We start from the raw sequence: 22,031 nt of genomic DNA, 5'->3' as shown, positions 1-22,031 counted from the left end.
ATAGAGGAAGATTGGCAAAGATGTTAGCTCAGGGCTAATCTTCCTCAGGAAAAAAAAGCTCCCACAAACTAGGAATAGAAGAGAACTTCCTTAATTTGCCTAAAGGCATCTATAAAAAACCTACACTAACATCATACTTAATGGTAAAAGACTGAATGCACACCCCTAAGATCAGCAACAAGGCAAAGATGTCTGCTCTCACCCACTCCTATTCAACATTCTATTGGAAGTAGTGGCCAGTGCAATTAGGCAAGAAAAGGAAATAAAAGCATACAGATTTTATAAGAAGGAATAAAACTGTCGCTATTTACAGGCAGCATTTTTGTCTATGTGGAAAATTCTCATGAAGTTACAATAGAGATCTTAGAATTAATAAAGTAGCTTTTCAGGGTTTCAGGATAAAAGATTAACATGTGAAAATCAATTGTATCTATATGCTATGAATGAAAAATTACAAACCAAAATTAAAAAAATACCATTTATATCTTTCAAAAAATGAAATATTAACTATAAATGTAATAAAACATGTTCAAGATCTATATACTGAAAACTACAAAACATTGAAGAAAGAGATAAAACAAGACCTAAATAAATATAGTGATCCACCATGCTCATGGATTGGAAGACTCAGTCTAGTTGACATGTTAAGTTTCTCCAGATTGACCCCCAGATTCAATATCATTCCAATAAAAACCCCAGAAAGACTTCATTTTTGTATACATAGACAAGCTAATTATACAATTTATGTGGAAATGAAAAGAAGATAGACTACCAAAAAGAATTTTGATAAAGAAATGGATTCACACTACTCAGTTTTAAGACTTACTATGTAGTGACAGCAGTCAAGATGGCATAGTATTGCTGAAGGGATAGACACGTAAATCAGTGGAATAGATCGGGGAGTCTAGAGATACACCCATATAAATACGGCCAATTAATTTTCTAAAACATTTAAAAAATTGAGATATAATTCACATACCATAAAATCCACCTTTTACCACAAAATATCATAAAATCTACATTTTAAAGTGTACAATTCAGTTGTTTTTAGTGTATTAACAAGTTTGTACAAACATTGCTATCTAGTTCCCAAACGTTTTCATCATCCCTACAAAAACCTGTACCCATTAGAAGTGTCTCCTCATTTCCCTGTCCACCACTCATGGAAACCACTAATTTACTTCTGTCTCTATAAATTTGCCTATTCTGGACATTTATGTAAATGTAAACATATAATACAAGGCCTTTTGTGTCTGTTTTTTTCACTTAGCTAAATTTTTTTGAGGTTCACCCACCTTGTTGCATGAATCAGTACTTCTTTCCCTTTTATGGTCGAATAACAATTTATTGTATAGATATACCACATTTTGTTTATCCATTCATCAAATGTCATTTTTTCCACTTTTGGCTATATGAATAATGCTGCTATGAACATTAGTGTACAAGTTTTTGTGTAGACATATGTTTTCATTTTGCTTGGGACTATACTTAGGAGTGGAATTACTGCGTCATACGGTAACCCCATATTTAACTGTTTCAGGAACTGCCCAACTGTTTTTTGCACCATTTAACACTCCCACTAGTGGTGTATGGATGTTCTAATATCTCCAAATCCTTGCCATGACTTATTCTTATTTGTCTGAGATATTTTATTGCAGCCACACAAGTGGATGTGAAGTGGTATCTCACTGTGGTCTTGATTTGCATTTCCCTGATGGCTAATGATGTTGAGCACTCTTCCTTCTTCTTGTCGATCAGTTGTGTATGTTTTCTTTATTGTTTTTTTTTTGAGGAAGATTAGCCCTGAGCTAACATCTGCTGCCAATCCTCCTCTTTTTTGCTGAGGAAGACTGGCCCTGAGCTAACATCCATGCCCATCTTCCTCTACTTTATATATGGGATGCCTACCACAGCATGGCTTGCCGAGTGGTGCCATGTCTGCACCTGGAACCCGAGCTGGTGAGCCCTGGGCCACCAAAGCAAACGTGCACACTTAACTGCTGCACCACCAGGCCAGCCCATGATCAGTTGTGTATGTTTTGTATATTTGTATATTTGGAGAAATGTCTGTTCAAATCCTTTGATCACAATTTAATTAAATGAGATTTTTTTAATTGTTGAATTGTAAGAGTGTGCATATGTGTGTGTGTATATATATATATTCTGGATACTTGACACACCAAATATATGATGTGCAAATTTTTCTCACATTCTGTGGGCTGTCTTTTCGCTTTGTAATAGTGTTATAATGAAACACAAAAGTTTTTAATTTTGATGAAGTCCAATTTATCTATTTTTATTTTTGTCACTTGTGCTGTAGGTGTCACATCTAAGAAAACATTGTCTAATTCAAGGTGATTGAGATTTACTTCTATGTCTTCTTCTAAGAGTTTTATAGTTTTAGCTCTGACATTTTGATCTTTGATACATTTTTAGTTAATTTTTTAAGTGATATAAGACAGGGGCGCAAATTCATTCTTATGCATGTGAATATCCAATTGTCTCAGCATATTTATTGAAAAAGAAATTATTTCTCTGTTGAATTGTCTTGGCATTTTTGTTGAAAATGAATTGCCCATAAATGTATGGGTTTATTTCCGGACTATCAGTTCTATTACATTGATTTATATATTTATCATTATTTCATCCCAACATAGTGTTGGTTACTATAGCTTAATAGTTAAGTTTTGAAATTGTGAATTCCCCTGACTTTGTTCTTCTTCATCAAGATTGTTTTGCCTATTTTAGGTATCTTGTATTTCCCTATGAATTTTAGGACCAGTTTGTCAATTTTTGCAGAAAAGCAAGCTGGGATTTTGATAGGGATTGTGATGAATCTGCAGGCCTACTGGGGAAGTATTGCTATTTCAATAATATTAAATTTTCTAATGGATGAACATGCAATGTGTTTTCACTTATTTAGATCTTCTTTAATTTCTTTCAAGGATGTTTTATAGTTTTCAGTGAACAAGTGTTGGACTTCCATTGTTAAATTTATTCCTAAGTATTTTATTCTTTTTGATGCAATCATAAAGTGAATTGTTTTATTAGTTTCTTTTTCAGATTGCTCATTGATAATGTATATTAATACAATTGATCTTGTATGTCGATCTTGTATCCTACAACCTTGCTGAGCTCATTTATTTGTTGTAATAGTCTTTCAAATGAATTTCTTATAATTTTCTATATACAAAGTCATGCCATATACAAATAGAGATACTTTTACTTCTTCCAGTTCAATCTGGAGGTCTTTTATTTCTTTTTCTTGTTTAATTTCCATGGCTAGAACCTCCAGTATAATGTTGAATAGAAGTGGTTGTTTTGTTCCTCATCTTAGAAGGAAAGAATGCAGTCTTTTACCATTAAGTGTGATGTTAGCTATGAGTTTTTCCTAGATGCTCTTCATCAGCTGAGGAAGTTCCTTACATTTTTAGTTTGTTGATCTTTTTTTTTTTAATCATGAAAGGGTGTTGGATTTCATCAAATTCTTTTTATTCTATTAAGGTGTTTTTGTCCTTTATTCTATTAATATAGTATATTACATTAATTGATTTTCATATCTTGAACCAACCTTGCATTCCTGGGATAAACCCCACTTTGTGATGGTACAAAATTCTTTTTACTTGTTGTTACAGTTGGTTTATTAGTATATTGTTAAGAATTTTTGCATCTATATTCATAAGGGGTATTGGTCTATACTTTTCTTTTCTTGTGATGTCTTTGGTATTGGAATCAGAGTAATCCTGGCCTCACAGAATGAGTTGGGAAGTGCTCCTGTCCTTTCTATTTTTCAGACAACTTTGTGAAGGATTGCTATGAATTCTCTTTATTTGTTTATTTATTTTTTTGGTGAGGAAGATTGTCCCTAAGCTAACATTTCGTACCAATCTTCCTCTTCTGCTTGAGGATGATTGTCCCTGAGTTAACATCTGTGTCAGTTTTCCTCCATTTTATATGCAGGATGCCGCCATAGCATAGATTTACAAGTGATATGTAGGTCCACTCCTGGGATCTGAACCCGTGAAGCCTGGGCCGCTAAAGTGGAGCATGCAAACTTAAGCACTATGCAACCAGGCCAGTCCATATTAATTCTCTTTAAATGTTTGATAGAATTCACCAGTAAAGTCGTCTGGTCTTTTCTTTGTGGGAAGTATTTTGATTAGTAACTCAATTTCTTCACTTGTTATAGGTAAGTCTATACAGATTTTCTATTTCTTCCTGCATCAGTTTCAATAGTTTGTGTCTTTCTAGAAGCTTAGCTATTTCATCTAGATTATTTAATTGAGTTGGCACTCAATTGTTCACAGTATTCCCTTATATTCTTTTCTATTCCCATAAGGTTGGTAGTAATGTCTCCTCTTTCATTCCTGATCTAGTCCTTTGAGTCCTTTTCCTTTTCTTTCTTTCTTTTTTCTTTTATTTTCTTTTTCTTTTTCTTCCTTTTTTTTTTTTTTTGTGGTCAGCCTATCTAAAAGTGTGTTGATTTTGTTGGTCTTTTCAAAGACTTAACCTACAGTTTTCTCTATTGGTTTTCTATTCTCTATTTCATTTATTTTTAGCTCTAACCTTTATTATTTCCTTCCTCTGCTTGATTTGTCTTTAGTTTTCTCTACTTTTTCTAGTTTCTTAATGTGGGAGTCTAGGTTTTCTACTTGAGATCTTCTTCTTTTTAAATATAGGTATTTATAGCTATAAATTTCCTTCTAAGCTCTGATTTTGTTGCATCCATAAGTTTTGGTATAATTTACTTTCACTTGATTCATCTCAAAGTATTTTCTGATGTCCTATATGATTTTTTTTGATCCTTTGGTTATTTAGGAGTGTTTTGTTTTGTTTCCATATATTTGTGAATTTGTCAAATTTTTTCTAAATGATTTTTGACAAATTTGCAAAGGCAATTCAGTGAAGAAAGAATAGCCTTTTCAACAAATGGTGATGTGACAATTGGACATTCATATGCACAAAAACAAACCTCAATGTAACTCTTACATGTCATAAAAAATTTATTCAAAATTGATCATAGATCTAAATGTAAAACTATAAGCTTTTTAGATGTAAACATAGGAGAAAATATTCATGATCCACAGTTTAGGTAGAAAGTTCTTAGATTTGACATCAAAAGCATAATCTATTTAAAAAAAAGTAAACTGGAGTTCACCAAAATTTAAAACTTTTACTCTATGTAAGGCACTATTAAGAGAATGAAAAGACAAGCTACAGATTGAGAGAAAATGTTGCAAATGACATGTATGACATATACTCAGAATATACAAAGAACACTCAAAACTCAACATTAAGAGACCAACAACTAGATTGTTTTAAATGGGCAATACTGGGGCCAGCTTGGTTGTGTAGTGGTTAAGTTCACATGCTCTGTTCAGCCGCCCGGGGTTCACCGGTTTGGATCCTAGGCGTGGACCTACGCACCACTTATCAAGCCATGCTGTGACAGGCATCACACATACAAAGTAGAGGAAAATGGGCACAGATGTTAGCTCAGGGCCAAACTACCCCAGCAAAAAAGAGGAAGATTGGCAGTGGACGTTAGCTCAGGGCTAATATTCCTCAAAAAAATAAATAAGTAGGTAAGTAGCTAAATAAATAAATAAATGAATAAAAATAGGCAATACCAAGTGTTGGTGAGGATGCAGAGCAATGGGAACTTTCATTTATTGTTGGTGGGAATGTAAAGTGGCTCAGAGTCTGTGAAAAATAGTCTAGCAGGTTCATATAAATTTAAGTATTTACATTTACTATATGACACAGCAATATCACTCCTAGGTATTTTCCCTAGAAAAGTAAAAACTTATGTTTATATCTGCACATGAATGCTTATAGCAGCTCTTTTCATAATCACCCCAAATTATAAACAACCAAATGTCCTTCAATGGATGAATGGGTAAGCATCCATTCGAGGGAATACTTCTCAGCAATGAAAAGGTTGAATTACTGACACATGCAGCAGCACTGATGAATATAATGCTCAAAGGCATTATGCTGGGTGAAAGAAGCCAGTGTCAAAAAGTTACATACTGTGTGATTCTATTTATATGACATCCTAGAAATGACAAAACTATGGGGAAAGAGAACAGATCAGGGGTTTCCCTAGGTTAGCTGTGGCGTGAAGAGTTTCACTACAAAAGGCGGCACAAGGCAGTTTTGGGGGAGATGGAACTGTTCTGTATCCTGATTGAGGTGGCATTTATGTGAATCTATACATGTATTAAAACTCATAGGACTGTACACCAAAAAAGAGAGAGAGAGAGAGAGAGAAGCCCGTTTTACTGTATGTTAATTTAAAATACATACATAAATTTGGAAAGCAAATACTGGATGTGCTTAACAGAAGAGTCACAGCAGAAGAAAAGGCAGTTAACATGAAGATAAGGTACTAGAACTACCCAAGCAAGAGCACAGAGAGGAAAATGACTGAAGAAAATGAACACAGCCTCATTGACCTGTGGGACAACATCAAGGGGTGAAATATCTCTAACAGGAGTCCTTAAAGAGGCGATGGCAGATAAAAGATATGAAGAAATAGTGACTGAAGACATTCCCAATTTGATGAAAAATATAAACAACCAAATCTAAAGATTGCAAGGAAACCTAAGAAGAATCCACACAAAGAAAATCACAGCAAAGATTATTTTATTCAACTGCCTAAAAACCTGTGTTGAGAAAAATCTTAAAATCAGTCAGCAATGAAAGACATATTATATATGGAGAACAAAGGTAACAATGACCATCGGAAACAGTTCAGGGCAGAAGATGGTCAAAAGGATGTCTTTAAAGTGCTGGAGGTGTGGGGGAGCTGTTAATGTCTTGGCATTCAAAACATTTCTTCAGAAGAAAGTTGACTGTTTACAATAACAGTGATATCGACGTCTTATGGGATTTGTAACTTATATAGAAGAAATATAACAGATAATAATTGGATGGAAAGGTAACAATAGACAGAGTGGGAAATGAAAGTACACGATGTTAAGGTTTACATCTATGTGAGCAAGTATACTATTATTTGATGAGTTAATGATGAGTACTGTAAATCTAAAGCAACTAGTAAAAGGATAAAGATAATAGATAGAGCTAGTAAGCCAACAGAGGGGATAAAAGTGGAATATTTGAAAATATGCAATTCTGGGACAGCCCCGAGGCCAAGTGGTTAGGTTTGCTCACTCTGCTTTGGTGGCCCAGGATTTTGCTGGTTCAGATCCTGGGTGTAGACATGGCATCGCTCATGAGGCCATGCTGAGGTGGCATCCCATATGGTACAACCAGAAGGACCTACTGGGGGGCTTTGGGGAGAAGAAGAAGAAAGAGAAAAAAAGAAGAAGATTGGCAGTAGATGTTAGCTCAGGTGCCAATCTTAAAAAAAATGCAATGCAAAAAAAGATCGGAAAAAAGAAAAAAAGAACAAATGGACAAAAAGAAGATAAATAGCAAGATGGCAAGTTTTAAGCCAACCATATCAATAATTTTTACAAAATAAACGAACTAAATTAAAGGCAGAGAACATTGTACTGAATTTTTAAAAACATCCAAATAGTATGTTACCTACAAGAGATACACTTTTAATATAAATCCCAGAAAGGTAAACAGTAAAAGGATGGAAAAATATGTATCATGCAAACATTAATCATAGATGATATGAATTGCTTCATTAATATCTGCTAAAGTATACTTCAGGAAAAGGAATATTACTAGAAATAAGGAGGAGCATTTCATATTACTAAGAGTATCCATTCATCAAAAAGACATAATCATCTGCTATGGACTGAATTGTCTCCCCCTGAACTACATATGTTGAAGCCCTAATCCCCAATGTAGCTGTATCTGGAGATAGGGTCTTTAGGAGGCAATGAAGCTTAAATGAGGTCACAAAGGTGGGACCTTAATCCTATTGGACCTTACAAGAAGAGGAAGAGACAGCAGAACTCTCTTTGTCTCTGTCATCGTGTGCACAAAGGGAAGACTGAGACAACACGGTAAGAAGGCTGCCGTCTGCAAGCCAAGGAGAGAGGCTTCTCCAGAAACCAAACCCTGTTGGACCTTGATCTTGGGCTTTCCAGCCTCCAGAATAAATTTCTGTTGTTTAAGCCACCCAATATTTGTTATGGTAGCCTGAGCCGACTAAGATACCATCTTACATGCATATGCACATAACAACAGAGCTTCAGAATACATGAGGAAAAACTGATAGAACTGAAAAGAGAAATAGACAAATCCATTATCATAGTGGAGATTTCAACACAGAATACACAGAAAATCATTTTGGATGCAGAAGACTTGAACAACACTATCAACCAACTTGACCTAATTGACCTTTAATCCCACGACTGCAGAAGGCACATTACATTCATGCACATGTGGGGCATTCACCAAAACAGACCATATGCTGGATCATGAAACAAATCTCAATACATTTAAAAGGGCTGGAAATACTACAAGGAATGTTCTCTGACCATAGGTGGAATTCAACTAGAAACCAACGATGCAAATGTGTCTGGATATTCCCCACATATTTGGAAGTTAAACAAAATACTCCCCAAAATTCCATGGGTCAAAGAAGAAATAACAAGGAGAATTAGAAAGTCTTTTGAATGGAATGATAGCGAAAACACAACCTATCAAGAATTTCAGGATATAGTTAAATAGTGTTTAGAGGGAAACTTATGGTTTTCAATACTTACATTAGAAAGGAGGAAGGTGGGTGATAGCAGTGTTCAAGTCACACTTTGGGAGACATGAGGACAGCTTGTGAGGGGCAGAGTGCCAGAGCAAGGAGTCCGGCACGGGGTCCTGAGCAAGTAGACAGAGCCAGAGAAATAAGTCAGTGCCTTGTGGGAGGGTGGGAGGTGGGGGTCTGAGCTCCTTGAGTGCCAGAGAATTCTCTCGACTGCACTTTCTGCCTGAAAATGGAGTAATGCTTTCTGTTCAATGCCACCCAAATGCCCAGAAAAGCCTGAACAGCAGTTTGGCTGGTGCTGGTAGAGGAAGGTTAGATCTGATGGGAGTTGGGCAGCTGAGACCTGGGGGTCCAGGGGGGTCAGGCACACAGTCCGAGTCTGTCTGAATTCCCACTGCCTCCCTCCTGGAACTGACTGCTTCAGCTTTCCTATTCTTGTCTCTCTGAGTGGGGGCAGGACGGGGCTGCTGTGTTCTGACCTCCAAGTGAAATCTGAATAATTGATGCCCCAGTCTAATGTTTCACCCAATTGTCATAAAGCAAGAAACACAAGCCCAGTGTGCAGCAAACGAGGCCCTGGACAAAGGGCTGTTTTCATCGCCCCCTTTCCCCTGGCCTCAGGTCTGTGTGGCTCTCTCCCCAGCACATGATCAGTGACAATTGTCCTGTGTTCTCCCACCCCTCCCCCAGGAGCCGAGGGAGGGATTACTGGGGAGGCGGTTCCCCCAGGGTGCGGGAGGGCTGCCTCCTGCCCCTCCCCACTGTGGTGTGTGTCATCTGGAGCGTGTGCCCAGCTGTTGCTGGATACCCTCTTGGTATCGCCTTCTCTCTGCTGAAAGCTGCTGCGAGCCTGCTATAAATACAGAGGCTTCACCCAAACAAACAGGACAGATGGGTTCCCAGGGGCCTTCGAGCTCCATGTGCTGGTTGGGAGGACTATAGGGGGAAGGGTCGGGGGACATCCTGGGGACTCCCTGAGCTCCAGGCACATGAGAGAGAGCCCAGCCCTGTTTAGATTTCTGGTGCTCAGGGGCCAGGACACATTTGTCACACCCTGAGGGGGAAAAAACACAGTAAATAAACTTTAAACACACAGCTCCATGAGTGGAGAACAGGTAACAATTAGACCTCTTCTGAGCTGGCGCTCAAGGCCATGACAGCATGTCTAGGCCACGGTGGGAGCTGCATGGGATGTCAGTGCCAATCTGGTCACCGTTGGAACTGCAGGAACAGGGGTGGCGGGGCAGGATGTGGCTGGGCTCCCTGCAAGTCTTCCCAAATCAGTCATGTGTAGTATCTTGGAAAATCACAGAAATCCCTGATCAGCTCAAGTTAACTCCCAGCCCCCTCAAGTGAATAGGACTGGGCCCTGGAGTCATTTGTAGCTTGGGGCACAAAGGACCTTTCTTTTGGGTGGGATCTTTCTCTGATGAAGGTAATTCTCACTTTGGAAACAGAGTGAGATTTGCAGACCCTGGCCTTGGGTTTATGGTGGTGAGAAAGGGCATGCAGACCATGGGGCAGATCTGAGAGCAGGGCAGGCTGCGTGATTGGAGGGCCGAGGGCAACCTGAAAGTGCAGAGCCCTCTGTTCAAAAAGCAGTGAAAAAAATTGTTTTCTTTTCTTTCACCGTCTCTCTCTCAACCTGTCATGATTCTTTAACTTTTTTATTTAATATTGCTCTCCTTTGGGCTCAGGGATACTTGTGGGGAGAGTACAGACCCTCCCAAGCGCCCAGGGCTCTGTCCTGCAAACCAGTGTGTGGGGAGTGTGTGCTTGACCCTCCAGCACCCACCTGCCCACGCCCCGGCCCCCCTGCCCCCACCCAACAGCTGAAGTCACTGAGCACTGGGCAGGGGAGTGGGCAGCCAAACGCCCTTACTGTGGAAGCAGTGGAGATGGGACCCTCACACACCCTCCACTGCTCCACTGACTTCACTTACAAAACACAAATTCAAGGATAAAGTACTAAGAATTTCAAGATGGTGACTGCAGAGCATTGAACTTCGAGCCCAGCCTCCTTCTGAGCGCTGGGCCTTGTGCAACTTTGGCAACTTTGCGGGTGGTACACCCATCCAACTGGCTCTATCTGCCAAGGCTTTCTCCTGCCTTTCTAAGACAAACGGAGTGAAGGGTGCCCTGCCTGAGGGGCTGTTGCAGAACAGGAGGGTCTGTGTCAAGCCTTCACCCTGAGGCAGCCACAGCAGCGCAAAGAATCAGATTCAGAGGCAGAGGGAAAGCAGGCTGACCTGGAAACAAGAGTGGATGCTGCAGTGCTCCGCCCAGACCACACTCCTTCTTCAGAGACTACCCCACCTGCTGGGAACAGGACCGCTGATGGTTTATAGCCGAGTCCCTCCATGGGATCATCCTTACCTAAGATGATGCCCACCGAGGGGCCAATGACCAGCTGATGTCATCGATACAGAGGTCAGCCCCCTTTCTCCACTTGAGATGGCTCTGGAGGCCCCAGCGCTCCTGCAGGACCTGCTGAGGCCTCAGGTACAGTGGCATCCTGGGTCCTTCTCCCCATCTGCCCAGTCCTGCCCTCCCCACTTCCTTGCACTTGCCTGGTGTGTCTCCCAGGAGGAAGATTCTAAGTGGGATCACTTGCCAACAGCTGGCACCGAGGCCCCAGCACAGCCAGTAGGTGGAGCATGCTGCCGCAGAGGGGTCGTACCCCGTTCACGGAGGGCAAGCTCTGAGACATTCCAGGGAGCAGGACCTGCCAGCTGGCATGGGAGAGGTACAAGGGAACAGGGGGGCCAGGCTGCTCGGAGCACCACTGGTTGTTGAGGAGAGAGGATGACAGACCAATTCAACCCAAAATGTGAAAGCCAGAGGGCCTCCCCGGAGCATTCCAGGCAACCCTAATCTCTGGCAGTTGTCAGGATTTGAGAGAGAAAGGAGAGGAACGACAGTGCAGAGGAGGACAAGGCTCAGAAGTTTCTCCTAGGAATGGTGGAGCTCTCAGCCTCACCGGGTCAGGTCCTCTGCAAGGTCACCCTCCCTGTCCTTCTTGAAGGTCACACAATGGCCTCAAGCATGGCAGGTGTCTAACAAGACAATGCTTGCTCCCTCAGGCCCTACCTCCACGCTCCCTCCTCCGCGCTCCTTCCTCGGCGGCCCTCTGGCAGCCTGACTGACAGGGTCAGATCCCAGTGCAGCCTACAGGGAGATGTGGACCTGCTAAGGGAGGGGAGGGCTTTTGCTTTTTATTGTGGTGATATACACACAACATAAAAGTTGCCATCTTAACTGTTTTTACATTCAGTAGCGTTAAGTAAATGCACCTTGTTGTGCAACCATCATTGCCGTCATCTCCAGAACCCTTTCCACCTTACAAAACTGAAACTCTGCACCCATTAAACAATAACTCCCTATTCCCTCCTCCTCCCAGCCCCTAGTAAGCACCATTCTACTTTCTGTCTCTATGAATTTGATGACTCCTGGTATCTCATATAAGTGGAGTCATACCATGTTTGTCTTTTTGTGTCTGGCTTACTTCCTTCAGCATAATGTCCTCAGGGTTCATACATGTTGTAGCGTGTGTCAGAATGGGAGGGGAGGGGTGTTATTACAAAGGAGCTGCAGGCCTAGGCTGGACCCGGCAGGCCAGTGGGGTGTGCCTGGACTGGGTCCTGAGGGTGCTGAGCAAGGAGGGAAGAATACAGGATAAGGGAGAGTCCATCACTGTGGGCACACTCCCTGTGATGCAGAGCTTCACATCTTGGCAAGGACCCCAGGAGACGGTGCTCCTGTGCCGCAGGATGGCTCACAGAAGGCTGGGAGGGAAGATGGCCCACACTGTGTGAAGAGAAATGCCAGAACTGTGTGGAAGGGACCAAAGGCTCAAAGTGAGGCAAGACAACCCAGAAGGGGCTGAAGGACCTCCCCATTGACCAACATGACGAAGAAAGGGCTGGGTTGGGGTGGCAAATTGCTAAGAAGCTCAGTGGTGCTGTCCTCTGGGTTCTGGGCTGACAGTGGAGGTTGACAGTGGGGGACGACAGGGTCTTGATGGAATAAAGGACACATGGTGACGTTCAATCATCAGAAGCAAGGTGAAGGCAATTATCTCAGTGTGTGACAAGATCAGAGCTGCTGCTGGGGGCCCTGCATGCAGACATCAAGGAGGTGGTTGCCTAGAACACAGCATCCACAGAGGTGGGCTGGATGGGCAGTCAAGAAGGGCACTTCTTCATTTGTGTGATAAATAATACTGAGGATGGATGATCAGGAGGCTGAGAGCAGCCAAATCATGAGGCCTTGGTTGGCTTCCTGCCCTGAGCCAGTCATCAGACCCAGAACCCAGACAGAGGGAAATGTCAGTTCTGTGTAGAAGGACCCGCAACCCCATGGCAGGTGCATGCACTAGTGACTCCTTTTGGCCTCCCCAAAGGAAATCTCAGCCTTTTACTTGAGTGACAATTCATAACTTTCTAGGACTGGACGCAGGGTCTAAATTGATACTGGAGAACATGGGGTCACCACAGCCCGCTGTTGGGAAGGAGAAGATGGGCTCAGGTCTCAGGTCTGGCTCACTGTGGCCCCCTTGGTCATTTTCCACTTCTTGAATGGATCATCGGGATGGAGCTTCTTGGCAGTCAGCAGAACCCCCACATGAGTTCTTTAACCTGTGGGGTAACATCTATCAGAGTGAGGAGAGCCAAGTGGAAGCCTCTGAAAATCTCCCCTCCCCTGGCCAGAATAGTAGATCAAAAATAGTACCCCATCCCAATGGGGATGGCAAAGATTAGTGCCACCCTCAAAAATCCAGTAATTCAAGGGTGGTGGTCCCTATCATATCTCCATTTAATTCACAAGTCTGGATCCCATGAAAACTAGATATATGATGGCAGGTTATATGGATGTTATGGACTGAATTGCACCCCCCACAACTTCATAAATTGAAACCCTAACCTCAATGTGACTGAATTTGGAGATGGGATCTTTAAGGAGGTATTTAAGGTCAAATGAGGTCATAAGGGGGAGGCTCTGGTCCTATAGGACTGGTGTCCTTCTTAGAAAAGGAAGAGACTCCAGAGATTTCTCTCTCTCTGCTTATGCACAGAGGAAAGTCCATGTGAGGGCAGCAAGAAGGCAGCTGTCAGCAACCCGAAGAGATCTCTCCAGGAACCGACCCTGACTACACCTTGATCTTGGACTTCCGGTGTTCAGAATGTGAGAAAATACATTCCTGTTGTTTAAGTCGAGGGGTCTGTGCCATCCTGTTACGGTAGCCCGAGCAGACTCATACAGTGACTTTACGAAGTCTTTATCAAGTAGAGCCCCAATTGCAGTGGTTGTGTCAGATGCGGTATCTTGGGAAGAGCAGATTAACGCAGTTCAGGGCGTGGCATTGGCCACCCATCCAGGAATGTTGTCTTTTCCATCCTCAGGAGAAGAAGGATCAGAAGCAGTTTGCATTTGTGGTGAGCGGACAAGTGTACACATTTATCCAAAGGGGATTGGGCCATCTGGTCATTTGATGAATGGACAATTCATGTACATTGAGTTCCTCCTACAAATGGCTTGTCTTCCAGACTTGCCACAAACGGAGACAGCAGTTTTTGGTTAGTCTAAAAAAATGGGATAAAAATTACTCATGCCAAGGTGATGGTAGGAGCTGGCAGAGGGGAGAGAGGTGCTGGGGCTGCAGCTGGGGTAAAGGGGTCCAGGGGTTCTGCTCACTGGAGCAGCTACAGGAAACCAGCTCTGTGGCTGGGCGAGAGGAAGCGGTGCTGGAGAGGGTTGCCATATGCATGTCTGAGGATGGGACACCAGCAGTTGGGGGCAGCGTCCTTGGCCTCGCATGGGAGCAGGGCAGGGACTGTCCCAGGCCTAGTGGAGATGGGATCACTTTGCAGATCAGATGGGCAAACCCTAGAGTGTCTTAGGGACAAATTTGTGTTAGGACATGTTGAACGTGATACCTGGACAGAGCCCCACTAGACCACGTGGTAATTTTGTGCCAGTCAGTCATGGGGCCCTGCCTCTGTAGGCCCCAGAGCCCAACCAGCCTAGTGACACCTAGGGCCCATGCCAGGCTCCCCGAGAACACATGGCCTGGAGCCTGCAATTGACCCTGAGACGTTTTTGAGGCCCTGGGGCTCGTGTTCTGATGGGCCCCTCTGCTGTCAGCCCAGCTTTGTCTCTGCTGCCTATAAAGGTCCAGTGGTTGACCGCAGCTCCTCTCCTCCACAAACCTTCCCATGATGTCCCCAAATGGAGTGGACCTTACAAATGGGCTGAGGTTCACACACCCACAGATACCCATGCTGAGCACTCCTGTCCCATTCCCACCCCAGGCCTCCCTGCACCCACAAGACAGGCAGTGTGGTCCTCAGGGGTGGGGAACAGCCCCTCCTTTATTCCCACTGTGCAGCTGGCTCAGGGAAGAGAGCAGTCTGTCCCCACCCAGGCCCTTGGGACCCTCCTTGCATCCCTGGGCTCATCCAGCCATCACACCTTCCAAAGGGGAATTCCAGAGCCAGATATTAGGATAACAAATGCTTCCCCCTGTTCCTCTGGGAACCGATCAGGAGGTGGGAGTAAGGTGTGGTGCTGTGAGGTGGCCGGCCGTGTGTGGAGCCTGCCCTCTCTGCATCAACAGGCCAGTCCCCATCCTCCAGGCCCCATGATTCTAAGTGGGAGTGATGAGGCCCACTATGGAGGAGCTCCTCTACCTGCCCCTTCTGCACCAGCTCTGGGACCTCCCCAAAGGGCCTTTCACTGACGGGAGGCGCCGAGGGAAGAGGAGGGTGCAGCCTGCTCACATCACTTGCTAGCAGTGGCAGCCCCTGGAGCGACATGTCCTTTGGTCCCCTGCATCTCACCCGCTCTTGAGGCACCCCTCCCGAGTATGCCCACCTGCTTCCTGCCAGGCCTCTGGCTGGAGGCCCACCTTGTAAAGAGCAGTGAGTATCAGGGGCAGAAAGCATCCAGCCCTCGCACAGCTGGCCCTGGAGGCACTGGAGGGGCCTGGAGAGACTGGCAGGGGCTGATCAAGGGCGGTTCTGCAAACCCTTAACAGCTAGCTGCTCTGTAAGTGCAGGGCTCCAGGCCTTCAACATGCCCTCATCCAGCACACCTTTCTGTTGGTTATTGTTTTAGAAGGACGTCTTTTGAAACTTTGTGTGAAGATTAAGAGAATGAATAGAGGCATGTTTCCTTAATATCAGCTTTTGCTTTTACACCTTAGTATAAAGTTCATTTGTCCAAAAGATTCAAGAAGCTATGCCGAGTATTTTCCCAGCAGTGTCCTGGACTCTTAAGGCTCAGAGTGGCAGTATCCTGGAGAGAACATCCCAGATCCCCAGGGTGGATGAACCACAAGGCCTGAGCAGCCCTGGAACCAGCAGCTGGAGGGATGGAGGAAGAGTCACCCATCCAAGGTTTTCGAGGGAGCAGCTCCCTTGGCCCCAGCGACGCTGGGGACAGAATCAGGGTCTTTGGGGCGAGTTGCAAGGCCCTAGAGTCTGCACAAAGGACAGAACTGTCGTCCATAGCTGTGAGAGTAGGGCAGGACTCGCAGTAGAGGGGGGTGACCTGCACAGGCCCCTCAGCCCCGTGATTGGGGTGTCAGTGGAGGGTCCTCTTCTCGCTCTGAGAGCATATTTTCGGGGTTGTGGGACCACCTCACTCACTTCTCTGAGGTATTTTGGATCCAATCAGGCCTGGAAGGCAGTTCTGGCCCTGTGGAAACTCAGGATGGCAGCCTAGTCAACTGAGTGGGGTCTGTGGAGGGATGGCCTGGATTCAAATCTCTGTTCCTTGGCTTGCTGGCCTCATCACGTGAGAAGGTTGGGTAACTTCTGTAAACCGAAGCTTCCGGATTTAGAAAACAGGATTAAAATTGCACATACCTCCCAAAGGGTTTTGTGAGGAGGAAGGAGGAGAATGAAGGTAAAGCCAGCTGCTGCACCAGAGGCTGGCTTCAGTGGAGCTGCCAGCCCGTAAGAGGCAGGGTCTCCAAGCCCAGCTGGAGGCGGTGGTCAGAGTGTGCAGGCCCAGGCAGGCCTGCGCAGAGCAACAGAGCACTTGGCCTTGAAGGGACCATCTGATGAGGCTTGTAGCTTGTGGTGAGGAGGCAGGTTAGGGCCCGCGTGGCCTCCCCGGAGCAGAGGAGCCGCAGGGCGGCCGACAGAAGCTCCTCTGGAAACGGAATCCATCCAGCCTGGTTCTGAACCCAAAACAGTCTCCCTCCCTTGGGACAGGAGGAGCATGGCGGCCCCTCTACATGACGCAGACTCCTAGACCAAGGCAGGGCTCCTCCTATGCATGCAGCTCCCAGCGTCTCCGCCCATGGGGGTAGGAGAGGCCTTGGGGCTTCTCTGGAAACTACCAGAGTGAGCTGGGTGTCAAGGGCTAAGGAGGGAGGAGGCCTCTGGGCAGGAAGCACGGGACTCCTGGTGCCCAGCCACACCCAGGCAGGCGGCCCTCGTGCCTGGCTGCTGCCCAGACTCTACCAAAGGCCAGCCCTTCCCTAGCAGTGTGGTTTATTTTTTTCTTTGAATCACCAATAACAGGGCAGCCTTCTGCAGAGGCTTCCTGAAGCCCACCTTTACATCTCCAAGGCCAAAGTCCAAACTCCTTGGCCTGGCAGCCAGGTCCCTTACCACCTGGGCCTGCCTGGCTCTGTGAAACCGAGCCCCTGCAGCTCCTCTGCCTCCCCTCGCCTTCCCTTCGTGCTGGCTGGTCTCTGCACCGGGAAGTGCACTTGCTTCCACACCTCCAGGCCCAGTGGTTCCAGAACTTCAGTAAATACAAGGCTCCTTCAAAGAGAAAAGGCTGATACAGCCCAAGCCTATCAAGCCAAGCCCGGCACTTGTGGAGTCCCCGCCAGGACTTGAACACCATCTCGTCCTCCAAACTGGGCTTGGCATTATTATTAGCTCCATTCTGCAGCTGGGGTTTCTGAAGCCAAAGCCAAAGAGCTGGTAAGTCTGGAGCTGCGATTGAAACCTGGGCAACCCAGGACCTTCCTGGTGGCCTGGAGCAGGTGAGTGGCCTGTCATGCCACTTGCTCTCAGGCCAGCCAGGCCATGTTTGGGCCTCCTGACCCAGGTTTACGACACAGACAGAAGTCAGCATGCCCGCCTTTGTGGCTCCCCGCCAGACCCTGGGCTGGGGGAGCAGAGATGGGCAGGCTGCAGCCCTCCACCCTGTATCGGCGCTGGTGGCCTCAACATGGCAAAGGGCAAAGGGAACCAGGAGGAAGGCAGGGCAAGGGATTCCAGAGAGGGCTCCTTCACCTCTTGCTGTGCCAGGCACACAGTAGGTACTTGAATATCCATGGAACAGATCATCACCAGGAGGAGCATGCCTAACTCTCAGCCCCAAGTGGCCACAGAGGGTGAAGCACCCCTATCAAGTTCGTGTCCCAACATGAGACCCCTACCCCTTGAGGAGTCCATTAATATCTACCCTGGGAGCTTTACAGTACTGTCATGTGGGCACCCAGATGGAGGGGGCAGTTTCTGCCAAGGTCCCAGCACTCAGATGCACACAGTGAGTTCAAGGGTGCCCCTGTCCTATTTTGACTATGTGAAGTCCCCGTGCACAGGGAATATAAGCGTACAAATCATCTATACCACTGGATGAGAGAATTTCAATGTAAAAACAGGGCCATTGAGTTAAACTGGTGGCCTTAGTGTCAGAAGTGGTCTGTTGGTGCTCAGCTTATCCCTGCCCTTCGTGCTCTTTTCGGTATTTCAAGGGGCTAGGAGCCTGAGAACTACATTTCCCAGACTCCCTTGCAGCCAGGTTCTAGTTAAGTGCTGCCAGTGGGAAGACCCAGAAGGAAGTGACAAGGTGGGAGACGGGAAGAAGCCACTTTGCTGCTCTGATGGTGGGGGTGGATGATACCTCTTTCGGTGATAATGACAGAGGTCCCAGCAGCATAAGCAACAGAGGTGATGGACAGCAGGGTGGCTGCTGCTCAGGGGCTGAGGTGGCACCTTCAGAAGCTCAAATACAGGTGCAGAGGAGGAGCAGCTTCCAGATTTCTGAGTAACGCTCTCTTTGCCTATTTGCTCCTCCGGCCTTTCCAACACCTTTATCAACTGTTCCTAGCACTAAATCTCATCTGCTTAAAACAGCTGAAATGCTTTCTGTTTTCCTGGCTGGAAATTAACTGCCAATAGAGCTGTTTGCCAATTAGGTTTTTCCCGGTCTAGGTATTAAACTAGCTCTCTCCTGGCTCTCCCTGTGGTCACCATGTCGTGACTTTCCTATTTCTCCCTCCTGGACCTGGACGCCAAGCTATCTCTCCTCACCCTAGTTGGAACCATTTTCCTTTGGCCCACCCTTAGCCCCTCTAGAAGCACAGACTCACCCAGCATGGGGATCCCTGGGTCAGTAGGGAGGAATACATGATGCTCAGGGACATTCTGGGACAGTCTTCCCTGAGTCATTCTGGGCTTGAGGCTCCAGTGTTTACACCTCTCTAGCTTCCTGGGAATCTCGGAGTTCTCTCGACTTCAACACGGAATGCGCTGCTATTCTTCCAGTCCTTTCCCTAGGACCAAAGCCCTAGTCTCTAGGGAACCCTCATCCATTCCCCTGCTCGATCTCCTCTTCCCCCACTCATCCTTCTCCCTCAATAGCTTGTTGCTGATGAAGTATCGAGATCAGAGTGTGGCCTTGAGAAGTGCCACTTCATCTTCATTGATCACATCATTCTCTGGAAAGTGACATGGAGATGTGTCACCTTTTCCACATTCCCAGGGGCTCAAAGGACACTACCTGCCAGATCCCAAATGCTTCTGTTGCATATTGCTGCACAATCCATGACCCCAAACAATGATCTGTTATTTCTCACAATTCTGTGAGCTGCAGTAATCATGTAGCACTGACTGGGGTCACTTTTTTGACCGTATTCAGTTGGCAGCCAGGCTGGGCCAGAAGGTTCTAGAAGGCTTCCCTCACCTATCTAGCACCTTGGTGGTCTTCCACATTGCCTGTCTACATGCTTCACTTGGGCTTCCTCACGGCATGGCAGCCTCAGGGCAGTCAGACTCCTTATGTCGTATGGAAAGGCATATGTGTGCCCTGGGAAGCTGAGGAGGTGGGCAGATAAAGGGTGAAAGTGCTGTTTCTTCAACTCGTGACCCAGCCTCGGGGCCCAGGCTACACTCTCAGGGGCCCATCTAATGCCTGTGCCCATGAGAGCAGTCTCTGAGCTCTCCCTTCACCCCATAGGCTCCTTTGTGTTGTAACAAGGTTTGACAGGAATCACGGCGCCCAGAAGACCACCAGGAAGCAGGGACAGCATCCCCAGAGGGTAGAAGCCCACAGGTATGGCAGCAGCAGGAGGTGACAAAGACTTTCGCCTTGAACAAACTCTAGCCAGGCTTCTCTGGCTCTTCTTGACTGGGCCTCAACCTTGACCTAAAGAAACTGCTGACTCTCAGCACAAACGATTTTGTCCATTCTCCCTCCCATCCTCTCCCCTCACACTAAGAGACTTGAACAAACACGAGCATAATTTCCAACAGCTCACAGCTGCATCCCGAGGATGACAAGTCCAGTCCCCTCAGCTTCCTGCCTGAGAAAGCGCAACACTGTCAGGAGAATTGACTGTTTGCTCGAGCCAAAACTTGGTGATGGGAGATGGGCCCTGAACCCCATCTTACAGCAGGTACTTGGGAAAGCTTGTAGTTGCAAGTCCTTTCTCTGCTGTTTGAGATGCAAATCTTCTACCACCCAGAGCTGTCTTCTCAAGGACCTGGGAGCCTTTTGAAATGGAAACATCCAGGGAGCTAACGCCCACTCTCCTCAGAGGTTGGGGGCTCAACTTCGGTGGGTGAGTGGGCAGGCAGGCGCCTTGCTCTAACTTGGACCACTGCCTGCTATGAAGATATGAGAAGGTCCTTTCTCCTTGGATAAGTGCCAATTAACAAACCCATGTGGCCCAGGCCCTTCCCCTGCACACTCCAGCCTTTAAAAAATCTCCAGCCTTCTGTTTTGGCCAAGTTGAGTTTAGTTCACACTGGGCCCTCCTGCCTATTGCAGTAGTTATTACAGAATAAACTCCATCCTGCCCTTTAAGTAGTGACCGTCTTTGTTTATCTTTGCCAGAGGCAGGAGGCCATGACTGAGCCTCACCCTCATTGCTACCTGCCTGTGCCCCATGAGGTCAGGCAATCCAGGCTGTGTTTGGATGCTCCCGTCTCCATTTGCAAGGAGCCTCTCCAAGGATAAGTGACTCGTAAAATAACGCTGTTTGTCCTTGGAGGTGGTCACAGAACTGAAGCTGTCGCGGTGGGCCTGCTCAGGGACGCGCACTTTCCTGAGGCCTCCTTGAGCACGGCCCAGGGAAGCGCAGCATGGCACAGACCGCAGGATGCTCTTGCTTTTGCAAAATCCCTCCAGGATTAGGAAGCAATTTTCTCCAATGTTACTGCAATAAGAAAAATTAATTAATTAATTAATTTTAAAAAAAGAAGACGGGGCAATTTTCCTTTTGACATCTTTTTCTGCAGAGAGAGCCAGTCTCCACCCCTCCAGGACGGAATCTGTTGTGAAGCGGGTCGTCGGTAAGATGGTCCTTCTGAATTGGTCTAAATGGCGTTGGTAACGAGGGGCCTGTGTTGGATTCAGGCTGCCTTCACAGGCACGGCGGTCAGACTCAAGACAAACCTGAGTACAAGCGTGGTGGACAGATCCCCGCTCCCCTGCACCAGAGGCTTCAACCTTAAGGTGCTGAGCGGAGAAGGGGACCCAAGGGCAGACGGCAGAGAGTCAATCAGAGCACACTTGGGTGGGAACCATGGGGCTACCACCCTCATGGACACAGAGACTGTGAGCTTGAATGACTGTGGACACGAGATGTACGTATGGTAACACGGATGCCAGCACCACTGGGCCGAGCTCATGTGAAGGGGGCACAGACAGAGCTCCAGAGGAGGGAAAGCCCCCGGAGTGGGCAGGTGTGTGTGTGCATGCATGTGTGTATACATGTTGGGGGGGCTGTATGTGCTTTGTTGGAGGGTACACGTGTGTGGGGTTGTGGGGGTGGATGCGTGCTTGTAGATGAGTATTCGTATTGGTGTGGGTGTGTGTGGGTGTCTGTGTGTGCATGAGGTGCCACTTCTGCACGGCAGGTGGGCACTGAGACTCAGGAGTCTGGGCAGGGTCAAGAGAGGAGATGTGCAGGTGGCAGCAGCCATGAGAGTGGGGACAGCTTGGGGGGCAGCACCTAAGAAGTCAGGAGGGGACATCAGGAGCCCTTGGCACTGGGGCCTTCTGTTGCAACTGGTTCCTCCCTGGGAAGCCTGCTGTCAACCTCAGGACCCTGAGATGAAGGCTGGGCCCTAAGCACACCCCTGTCAGCCACCAT

At 46.3% G+C, this 22,031-nt stretch overlaps 1 long non-coding RNA gene across 1 annotated transcript in view; it reads left to right on the top strand.

Annotated features, from left to right (window-relative positions):
* LOC139041910 (uncharacterized) overlaps positions 1-21,482 on the top strand; it is a 57,491-nt gene extending 36,009 nt beyond the window's left edge. The window contains exon 4 of the long non-coding RNA XR_011497960.1: positions 13,761-21,482. This is a non-coding gene — a long non-coding RNA (uncharacterized lncRNA). The remainder of the gene's footprint in view (positions 1-13,760) is intronic.
* Positions 21,483-22,031: the final 549 nt, after the last annotated feature.

The sequence above is a fragment of the Equus asinus genome, chromosome 2, assembly GCF_041296235.1.
Source record: "Equus asinus isolate D_3611 breed Donkey chromosome 2, EquAss-T2T_v2, whole genome shotgun sequence".
Taxonomy (NCBI): domain Eukaryota; kingdom Metazoa; phylum Chordata; class Mammalia; order Perissodactyla; family Equidae; genus Equus; species Equus asinus.
The sequence above is the reverse complement of the archived record's forward strand: the minus strand, read 5'-3'. Positions and strand labels throughout refer to the sequence as shown.